Here is a 9,395-nt window from a genome sequence, read left to right as displayed (position 1 = left end):
CAGACAATCTGAGCACATGCTCACTAGTTGAGCGATTCTCCTCCATCTTTTAGCTATAGAACTTGTTGGAGACTTCATATCTCTCAACTCGGGTATTTGCTTGAAATATTAACTTCAACTCCTGGAACATCTCATATGGTCCATGACGTTCAAAACGTCTTTGAAGTCCCGATTCTAAGCCGTTAAGCATGGTGCACTAAACTATCAAGTAGTCATCATATTGAGCTTAGCCAAACGTTCATAACGTCTGCATCTGCTCCTGCAATAGGTCTGTCACCTAGCGGTGCATCAAGGACATAATTTTTCTGTGCAGCAATGAGGATAATCCTCAGATCACGGATCCAATCCGCATCTTTGCTACTAACATCTCTCAACATAATTTTTCTCTAGGAACATATCAAAAATAAACACAGGGAAGCAACAACGCGAGCTATTGATCTATAACATAATTTGCAAAATACTATCAGGACTAAGTTCATGATAAATTTAAGTTCAATTAATCATATTACTTAAGAACTCCCACTTAGATAGACATCCCTCTAATCCTCTAAGTGATCACGTGATCCATATCAACTAAACCATGTCCGATCATCACGTGAGATGGAGTAGTTTCAATGGTGAACATCACCATGTTGATCATATCTACTATATGATTCACGCTCGACCTTTCGGTCTCCGTGTTCCGAGGCCATATCTGCATATGCTAGGCTCGTCAAGTTTAACCTGAGTATTCTGCGTGTGCAACTGTTTTGCACCCGTTGTATTTGAACGTAGAGCCTATCACACCCGATCATCACGTGGTGTCTCAGCACGAAGAACTTTTGCAACGGTGCATACTCAGGGAGAACACTTTTATCTTGAAATTTTAGTGAGAGATCATCTTATAATGCTACCGTCAATCAAAGCAAGATAAGATGCATAAAGGATTAACATCACATGCAATCAATATAAGTGATATGATATGGCCATCATCATCTTGTGCTTGTGATATCCATCTCCGAAGCACCGTGCTCGTGATCTCCATCTCCGAAGCACCGTCATGATCACCATCGTCACCGGCACGACACCTTGATCTCCATCGTAGTATCGTTGTCGTCTCGCCAACTTATTGCTTTTACGACTATCGCTACCGCTTAGTGATAAAGTAAAACTATTACATGGCGATTGCATCTCATACAATAAAGCGACAACCATATGGCTCCTGCCAGTTGCCGATAACTCGGTTACAAAACATGATCATCTCATACAACAAATTATATCACATCATGTCTTGACCATATCACATCACAACATGCCCTGCAAAAACAAGTTAGACATCCTCTACTTTGTTGTTGCATGTTTTACGTGGCTGCTACGGGCTTAGCAAGAACCGTTCTTACCTACGCATCAAAACCACAACGATAGTTTGTCAAGTTGGTGTTGTTTTAACCTTCGCAAGGACCGGGCGTAGCCACACTCGGTTCAACTAAAGTGAGAGAGACAGACACCCGCCAGTCACCTTTAAGCAACGAGTGCTCCGAACGGTGAAACCAGTCTCGCGTAAGCGTACGCGTAATGTCGGTCCGGGCAGCTTCATCTCACAATACCGCTGAACCAAAGTATGACATGCTGGTAAGCAGTATGACTTATATCGCCCACAACTCACTTGTGTTCTACTCGTGCATAGCATCAACGCATAAAACCAGGCTCGGATGCCACTGTTGGGGAACGTAGTAATTTCAAAAAAATTCCTACGCACACGCAAGATCATGGTGATGCATAGCAACGAGAAGGGAGAGTGTTGTCCACGTACCCTCGTAGACCGACAGCGGAAGAGTTATCACAACGCGGTTGATGTAGTCGTACGTCTTCACGATCCGACAGATCAAGTACCGAACGTACGGCACCTCCGAGTTCTACACACGTTCAGCTCGATGACGTCCCTCGAACTCCGATCCAGCCGAGTGTTGAGGGAGAGTTTCGTCAGCACGACGGCGTGGTGACGATGATGATGTTCCACCGACGCAGGGCTTCGACTAAGCTCCGCAACGGTATTATCGAGGTGTAATATGGTGGAGAGGGGCACCGCACACGGTTAAGAGATCTCAAGGATCAATTGTTGTGTCTCTGGGGTGCCCCCCTGCCCCCGTATATAAAGGAGCAAGGGGGAGGCAGCCGGCCAAGGAGAGAGGCGCGCCATAGGGGGAGTCCTACTCCCACCGGGAGTAGGACTCCTCCTTTCCTTGTGGGAGTAGGAGAAGGGAAGGGGGAAGGAGAAAGAAGGAAGGGTGCACCCCCCCCTTCCCTAGTCCAATTCGGACCAGACCATGGGGAGGGGTGCGGCCACCTTTTGAGGCCTTTCTCTCCTTTCCCGTATGGCCCATTAAGGCCCAATACGAATTCCCGTAACTCTCCGGTACTCCGAAAAATACCCGAATCACTCGGAACCTTTCCGAAGTCCAAATATAGTCGTCCAATATATCGATTTTTACGTCTCGACCATTTCGAGACTCCTCGTCATATCCCCGATCTCATCCGGGACTCCGAACTCCTTCGGTACATCAAAACTCAATAAAACTGTCATCGTAACGTTAAGCGTGCGGACCCTACGGGTTCGAGAACTATGTAGACATGACCGAGACACCTCTCCGGTCAATAACCAATAGCGGGACCTGGATGCCCATATTGGCTCCCACATATTCTACGAAGATCTTTATCGGTCAGACCGCATAACAACATACGTTGTTCCCTTTGTCATCGGTATGTTACTTGCCCGAGATTCGATCGTCGGTATCTCGATACCTAGTTCAATCTCGTTACCGGCAAGTCTCTTTACTCGTTCCGTAATACATCATTCCGCAACTAACTCATTAGTCACAATGCTTGCAAGGCTTATAGTGATGTGCATTACCGAGTGGGCCCAGAGATACCTCTCCGACAATTGGAGTGACAAATCCTAATCTCGAAATACGCCAACCCAACAAGTACCTTTGGAGACACCTGTAGAGCACCTTTATAATCACCCATTTACGTTGTGACGTTTGGTAGCACACAAAGTGTTCCTCCGGTAAACGGGAGTTGCATAATCTCATAGTCATAGGAACATGTATAAGTCATGAAGAAAGCAATAGCAACATACTAAACGATCGGGTGCTAAGCTAACGGAATGGGTCAAGTCAATCACGTCATTCTCCTAATGAGGTGATCCCGTTAATCAAATGACAACTCATGTCTATGGCTAGGAAACATAACCATCTTTGATTAACGAGCTAGTCAAGTAGAGGCATACTAGTGACACTCTGTTTGTCTATGTATTCACACATGTATTATGTTTCCGGTTAATACAATTCTAGCATGAATAATAAACATTTATCATGATATAAGGAAATAAATTATAACTTTATTATTGCCTCTAGGGCATATTTCCTTCAGACACATATTTGCCTGCGACTGCTCTCTTTGATTATAACAGCAGGGAAAGATATTTTGTTCTTGAGAGCGAGGCTCGAGCTCACAACACAGCAGTGTTGGCGGTACGGCGTGCTGAGGCCTCCGCACCGAGAGCGTCCGTGAGCTATCACTCCGACTACTACCCTCCAGGCTACCGACCGACTACCAACTTAGGTCAAAAGCCTAAGCTTGGGGGAGTACGTGTTTCTCGCCGACATTATATTCATGTTCACATATCATTCTATCTGTCGGTGTTCACACTTTTTCATAGTATCATCCATGCTTAGATTTATTTTCTGGGTGGGCACAACCCACCAGGGCGCGCCCCCTCTCCTGGCGCGCCCAGGTGGGTTGTACCCACCTGGTGGCCCCGTTGACGACCCCCCTGATACTATAAAATCACATTATTCCAGAAAAAAATGAGGAGAAAGAATTATCGTGTTTCATGAGAGGGAGCCGCCGCCAAGCCCTGTTCTTCCTCGGGAGGGCAGATCTGGAGTCCGTTTGGGCCTCCGGAGAGGGGGGTCTTCGTTCTTCGTCATCACCAACCAATCTCCATCGCCAATTCCATGATGCTCCCCACCGGGAGTGAGTAATTCCTTCGTAGGCTCGCTGGTCGGTGAGGAGCTGGATGAGATTCATCATGTAATCGAGTTAGTTTTGTTAGGGCCTGATCCCTAGCATCCACTATGTTCTTAGATTGATGTTTCTATGACTTTGCTATGCTTAATGCTTGTCACTTTGGGCCCGGGTGCCATGAACTCAGATCTGAACCGTTTATGAATTCATCATTATATCCATGTTTTAGATCCGGTCTTGCAAGTTATAGTGACCTACAACGTGTTATGATCCGGCAACCCCGGAGTGAGAATAACAGGGCCCACTCCCAGTGATGAACGTAGTTTGAGGAGTTCATGTATTCACTATGTGTTAATGCTTTGCCCCGGTTCTCTATTAAAAGAAGGCGTTAATATCCCTCAGTTTCCAATATGGCCCCGCTGCCACAGGAGGGTAGGACAAAAGATGACATGCAAGTTCTTTTAATAAAGCACGTATGACTATTTACGGAATACATGCCTACATTATATCGATGAACTGGAGCTAGTGCCGTATCGCCCTAGGTTATAACTGTCACATGGTGAATATCATCCAACAAGTCACCGATGCAATGCCTACGAATTTATTTATATTGATCTTGCTGCGTTACTATTGCTATCATGAATGTTACACTTGCTACAAATTACTGCTATCACTGTTACTGTTACCGTTGTTGTTGTCACTACTATCAAAACTATCAAACTACTTTGCTACTGATCACTTTGCTGCAGATAATTAATCTCCAGGTGTGGTTGAAATGACAACTCAGCTGCTAATAACTTCAAATATTCTTTGGCTCCCCTTGTGTCGAATCTATAAATTTGGGTTGAATACTCTACCCTCGAAAACTTTTGTGATCCCCTATACTTGTGGGTTATCAAGCGCCCCGGGCGAGGTGCCGATAGTCCCACATCGTCAGCGGCTGGTGATGGAGAGACGGCCGGAGGTACCTGCTGAAACGGAAACACATGCTCATCAAAGTAAACGTGCTGGGAAGTGAACATGCGATGGGTGACGGGATCGTAGCACCGATAGCCCTTGGAGTTGGAAGGTAGCCGATTAAGATGCATGCAATAGAACGTGGTGCAAGTCTATGAGGAGAAGTGTCGGTAGTGCTAGGATAACATAAACACCCGAAGATACGCGGACCTTCATAAGAGGGTGGCGTACCGAAGAGGAGATGATGAGGCGCGTAGTTCCACCGTGGGCGACATGGCCGGGGGTTAAGAAGGAGCGATGTGGTAGCAAGGGCGTCCGGCCATAAGCGAGGCAGCACGTTGGCATGAAACAAGAGCGTGCGAACGCAGTCATTCAGAGTGCGAAGGACGCGTTTGGCTCAACCGTTTTGTTGTGAAGTATATGGGCAAATGAGACAAAAAATTGTGCCATGATGCGACAGAAAAGTGCGGAAGGCAAGATTGTTGAACTCTATTCCATTGTATGTCCGAAGAGCAAGAATGGGACGCCCAAATTGCATGCTAGCGTAGGAGTAAAAAGCCATCAGGGTCGAAAGTGCATCCGACTTTCGTCGCAAAGGAAAAGTCCACACATAATGAGAATAATCATCAAGGATAACCAGATAATATAAATAGCCCGAATTACTAGGAACTAGAGAGGTCCACACATCACTATGAATCAACTGAAAAGGAAAAGAAGCAATGGTGGTGGAGTTATTAAACGAAAGACGAACGTGTTTGCCAACACAACAAGCATGACAGGTATGATCCTCTATCTTATTACAACTGAAACTGAAACTCCTAAGAATATGACGAAGACTGACAGGGTTGGGATGACCCAGACGAGCGTGCCAGAGATCAACACCAGCGGAGAGAGCGACCGGTGCGGTGGTGGTGGAGGAAGGCTGGTGCACCGGATAGAGCTCGTCGGGGCTGTCACATCCGTGAAGTACCATCCTGGTTAGAGCGTCCTTGACACAAAAACCAAGCTCGTCAAATTCAACAGTAACAGGATTTTCACGGATGAAACAATGAATGGAAATAAGATTTTTAATAACATGAGGTGACACAAGAATGTTAGACAAAGACAAAGGCATGGAATTAGAAGGAAAAGAAGTGTGCCCGACATGTGTGATGGGGAGGGTGGAACCGTCACCGACAATGATGCGGTGGGCGGTGGTGACGGGAGAGAAAGAGGCAAGATTACCAGGATGAGCGAACATGTCAGCAGTGGCCCCGGTGTCCATGTACCAATCACCGCCTCCAGTGTTGTTGTTCGGCGAAGGAGCGGTGTGCAGCGCGGCGAGTAACGCTGGGTCCCAAGGCGCCGGTGGCAGCGCCGGCGTAGGTGACGGGATGCCATCGGGAAGCTGTAGCCACCACTCAGCAGCGGCGGTGGGTAACCTCCATAGGGTTGCGTAACCGCGTAGTATGCGTGATGCGCCGAGGGACGTGGCACCGGAAGAGTTGGGGACGGCGCCCGTGGGACCCGCATGGTGTATGCGTGGACAAGCCGGTCCACGGATTGTACCCGCCAGCCCATGGGGAAGGCACCTGCTGCGACTGCTGCTGGTGATGAGGAGATCGGGCGCCTGGTGCTGCTGCTGCTGGCCACCGCGCCGGCCTCCCCGGCACCGATCAGCAGGGGGCGCGGGTGGAGCGGGCGCGCCATAGGGGGTGGCGGCAGGGGCAGCGGCGGTGGCTGCTACTGCGGGTAGGGCGGCTGCTGCCGCGGCTGTGGAGGGCGGCGGGGGCGGCGGGTGGTGGTGGAGGATCGCCGCGAGTGGTGCCGGCAGCGAGGACGGTGTGGATGGCCCGTGCCTTAACCTGCTTCATCCGACGCTCCTCCAGCCGGAGGTAAGCCACGGACTTTGCGAAGGAGGGCTCGGGGATGAGCGTGAGGTTCGCCGCGGCGTTGCCGAAATCCTCATTGAGACCGGCGGTGAGCGCGCTGAGGAGGAGATCGTCATTGATCTTCGCGCCGATATCGCGGAGCTCGCCAGCGAGAGTCTTGAGACGGCGACAGAGGAGTTGTCCTGGTGGCATCCAAAGAACTCTTGCTGCAAAAAATGCGACGTTGGAGACGACTGTCAGTGAAGAGTCCGTTCAGCTTGGTCCAAACGGCGAGGGCGTCATCACCGTCCTGCGCGACCGTGGAAAACAGGTCCGGCGAGATGATGAGGAAGAACCACTGGATGAGTGTGGCGTCGATGGTGGACCATTCATGGTGCGTGGGCACGAGGCTGGAGTCGACGGAGTCGTCCACGTGGTCGAGGAGGTTGTACTCCCGAACACGAGGGAGAAGTACGTCTTCCACGCGTAGTAGGAAGAGTCCGTCTGAGCAAGGCGGAACAGAACCCGCTCGTAGATGTTGAGGTTGCGGATGTCGGCGGCATCGGGAGGGGGGTTGGTGTTGGCGAAAGGGTTGGAGCCGGAGGAAGTGATGGAAGACATGGCGGCGGGAGGAGGGTGCGGCTAGGGTTAGGGTTAGGGGGTGGCGGCTGCATGGGAGGGGTGCGGCGGCGGCTAGGGGATGCGGCGGCGGCGAGATTGGGTGGTGGCGGCGTCGCTAGGGGCTAGTGACAGCGGCTGCAGGGGGTCGCGGCGGCGGCTGACTAGGCGGCGGCGGCAAAGGGAGAGTGCAGCAGCGATGGAGGGAGCGCAGCGGCGGCGCGACGAAAGGGGTGCGGCGGCGGCGCAGGAGGGTTGCGCGGCGGCGGCGGAGGGAGCGGAAGCTAGGGTTGAAACCTTACCATGTATGATCATGGAATTGCACGATGTATTGATCAGGTGCAATCGCACGTATATATGATGTACAACGGTGGACCACGAATTCAACTATACAAGAAACTAGGAGGTGAGCCCAATACACAGTATGCACATAACACATATACTCAGCACACTAGATTTGAACTTTTCAGTTTTAAACATTGATGCAATCCCTGGCTATCTTATCGCTATTTTGCAATCAGACATGCCTTCACCTATTATTGAATAAATGCCAGAGGGCGGAGAGCTAAAAAAAGGGACACACGTCACCATGCAAGTTGGTTGGATCATCTGAAAAGAGAGAAACTCCTGTGTGTTCCGGCACAAGTCAACACAGGCACCCATCATCTTCAGCACCATCGAAAGGGAAGCTAGACTATTATTGCGGGTGAAAAAAATACTTTCTCCGTCCTATAATATAAGATGTTTTTACAAGTTAACTAACTTAAAAAATGTCTTATATTATGGGATGGTTGTTATGGCGCTGCTAGAAGGAGGGCGCGAGAGGGCCGACCGGGGGCCTTTTTGCCCACGGCCGGGCAAGAGGGAAGGGATTTCCTTCTTAATTCTTGCTTGATTAGATTGATACATATTCTCTCTTTATATAGAGAGGTTTACTTGACTCCCAAACAAGGCTTACTCGACCCCTAAGCAAGCGACCCTTATCTATAATTAACTCTAAGACTAACTGGCTATACCGCCAGCCCAGGCCATTAGGCCCATTACGTACTCTAACACTACACCCCACCTGGACATGCAGCTTGTCCTCGAGCTGTGGCCTAACCAACTTATAACCATGACTCGACGCAACACAAACCTAACACCTAAAAACAAGCCTTTTACATCTCGGCTTGTTTTATTACTCTTAACCTGAAATGGAGTGGGACGATTTATTTTGGACCCCTTAACAAAAAGTGGACATCATCCGCACGTCGGACGTGCACACGTGTACAGCCACCTGGATCCCATGCACACCATTTGGGCAGAAGGAGTGTATGTGTATGGCCACCTGGAAGTGGTCGCAAGAGCGACCAGCAGAGACGCCCCCACGGCGGCCGGCGGAATGCAGTGGTGCTATGCGGTGCTCTCCTGTTGGTGACACCCTTCCTTCTCCCCGCCAGACGACTGTTGGTCTGCACCGCACAGAGAAGAGTGGAGGGCTTGCGATGGAAAATGACGAGGAGGGGTGCGCCCCCCCCCCAACTGCCGATGTCGCAGACTTTGAGGTCGCTGCCCGCGGGGAAAACTGCATGCCAAAGATCCCCGACGTAGCGGACGAAATCGAGATCCGTTGCGCAGCGAAACGTAGCTGGGAGGAGCGGCAGCTGCAGACCACGCATCTCCCGCACACGCCGACACGCTAGGAGGCAGCGGGCAGCAGCCTGCAGCCTCACCGCCGCCGACACGTGGCGGGTAGTGATCCAAGCCGGAAGCGGTGACGGCGACGGCGAGAACTTGATCTGCTGGATGGGGACGCCCTGTGGAAGCGGTAACGGCGACGGCGAGAACTTGATCTGATGGATCGGGACTCCCGCCGGCGTGGTCGATGCGGGGCCGGAGCTGACCGGCGGTGGCTGCTGCAGCGGAGCGCCGGGCGCGGCGGCTGCCACTTTAGCCAAGGCGTGGCGGTGGATGGCAGCTGCA

This window comes from Triticum aestivum, chromosome 1D (assembly GCF_018294505.1).
Source record: "Triticum aestivum cultivar Chinese Spring chromosome 1D, IWGSC CS RefSeq v2.1, whole genome shotgun sequence".
In the NCBI taxonomy this organism is placed as follows: domain Eukaryota; kingdom Viridiplantae; phylum Streptophyta; class Magnoliopsida; order Poales; family Poaceae; genus Triticum; species Triticum aestivum.
Note: the sequence above shows the minus strand (reverse complement) of the source record.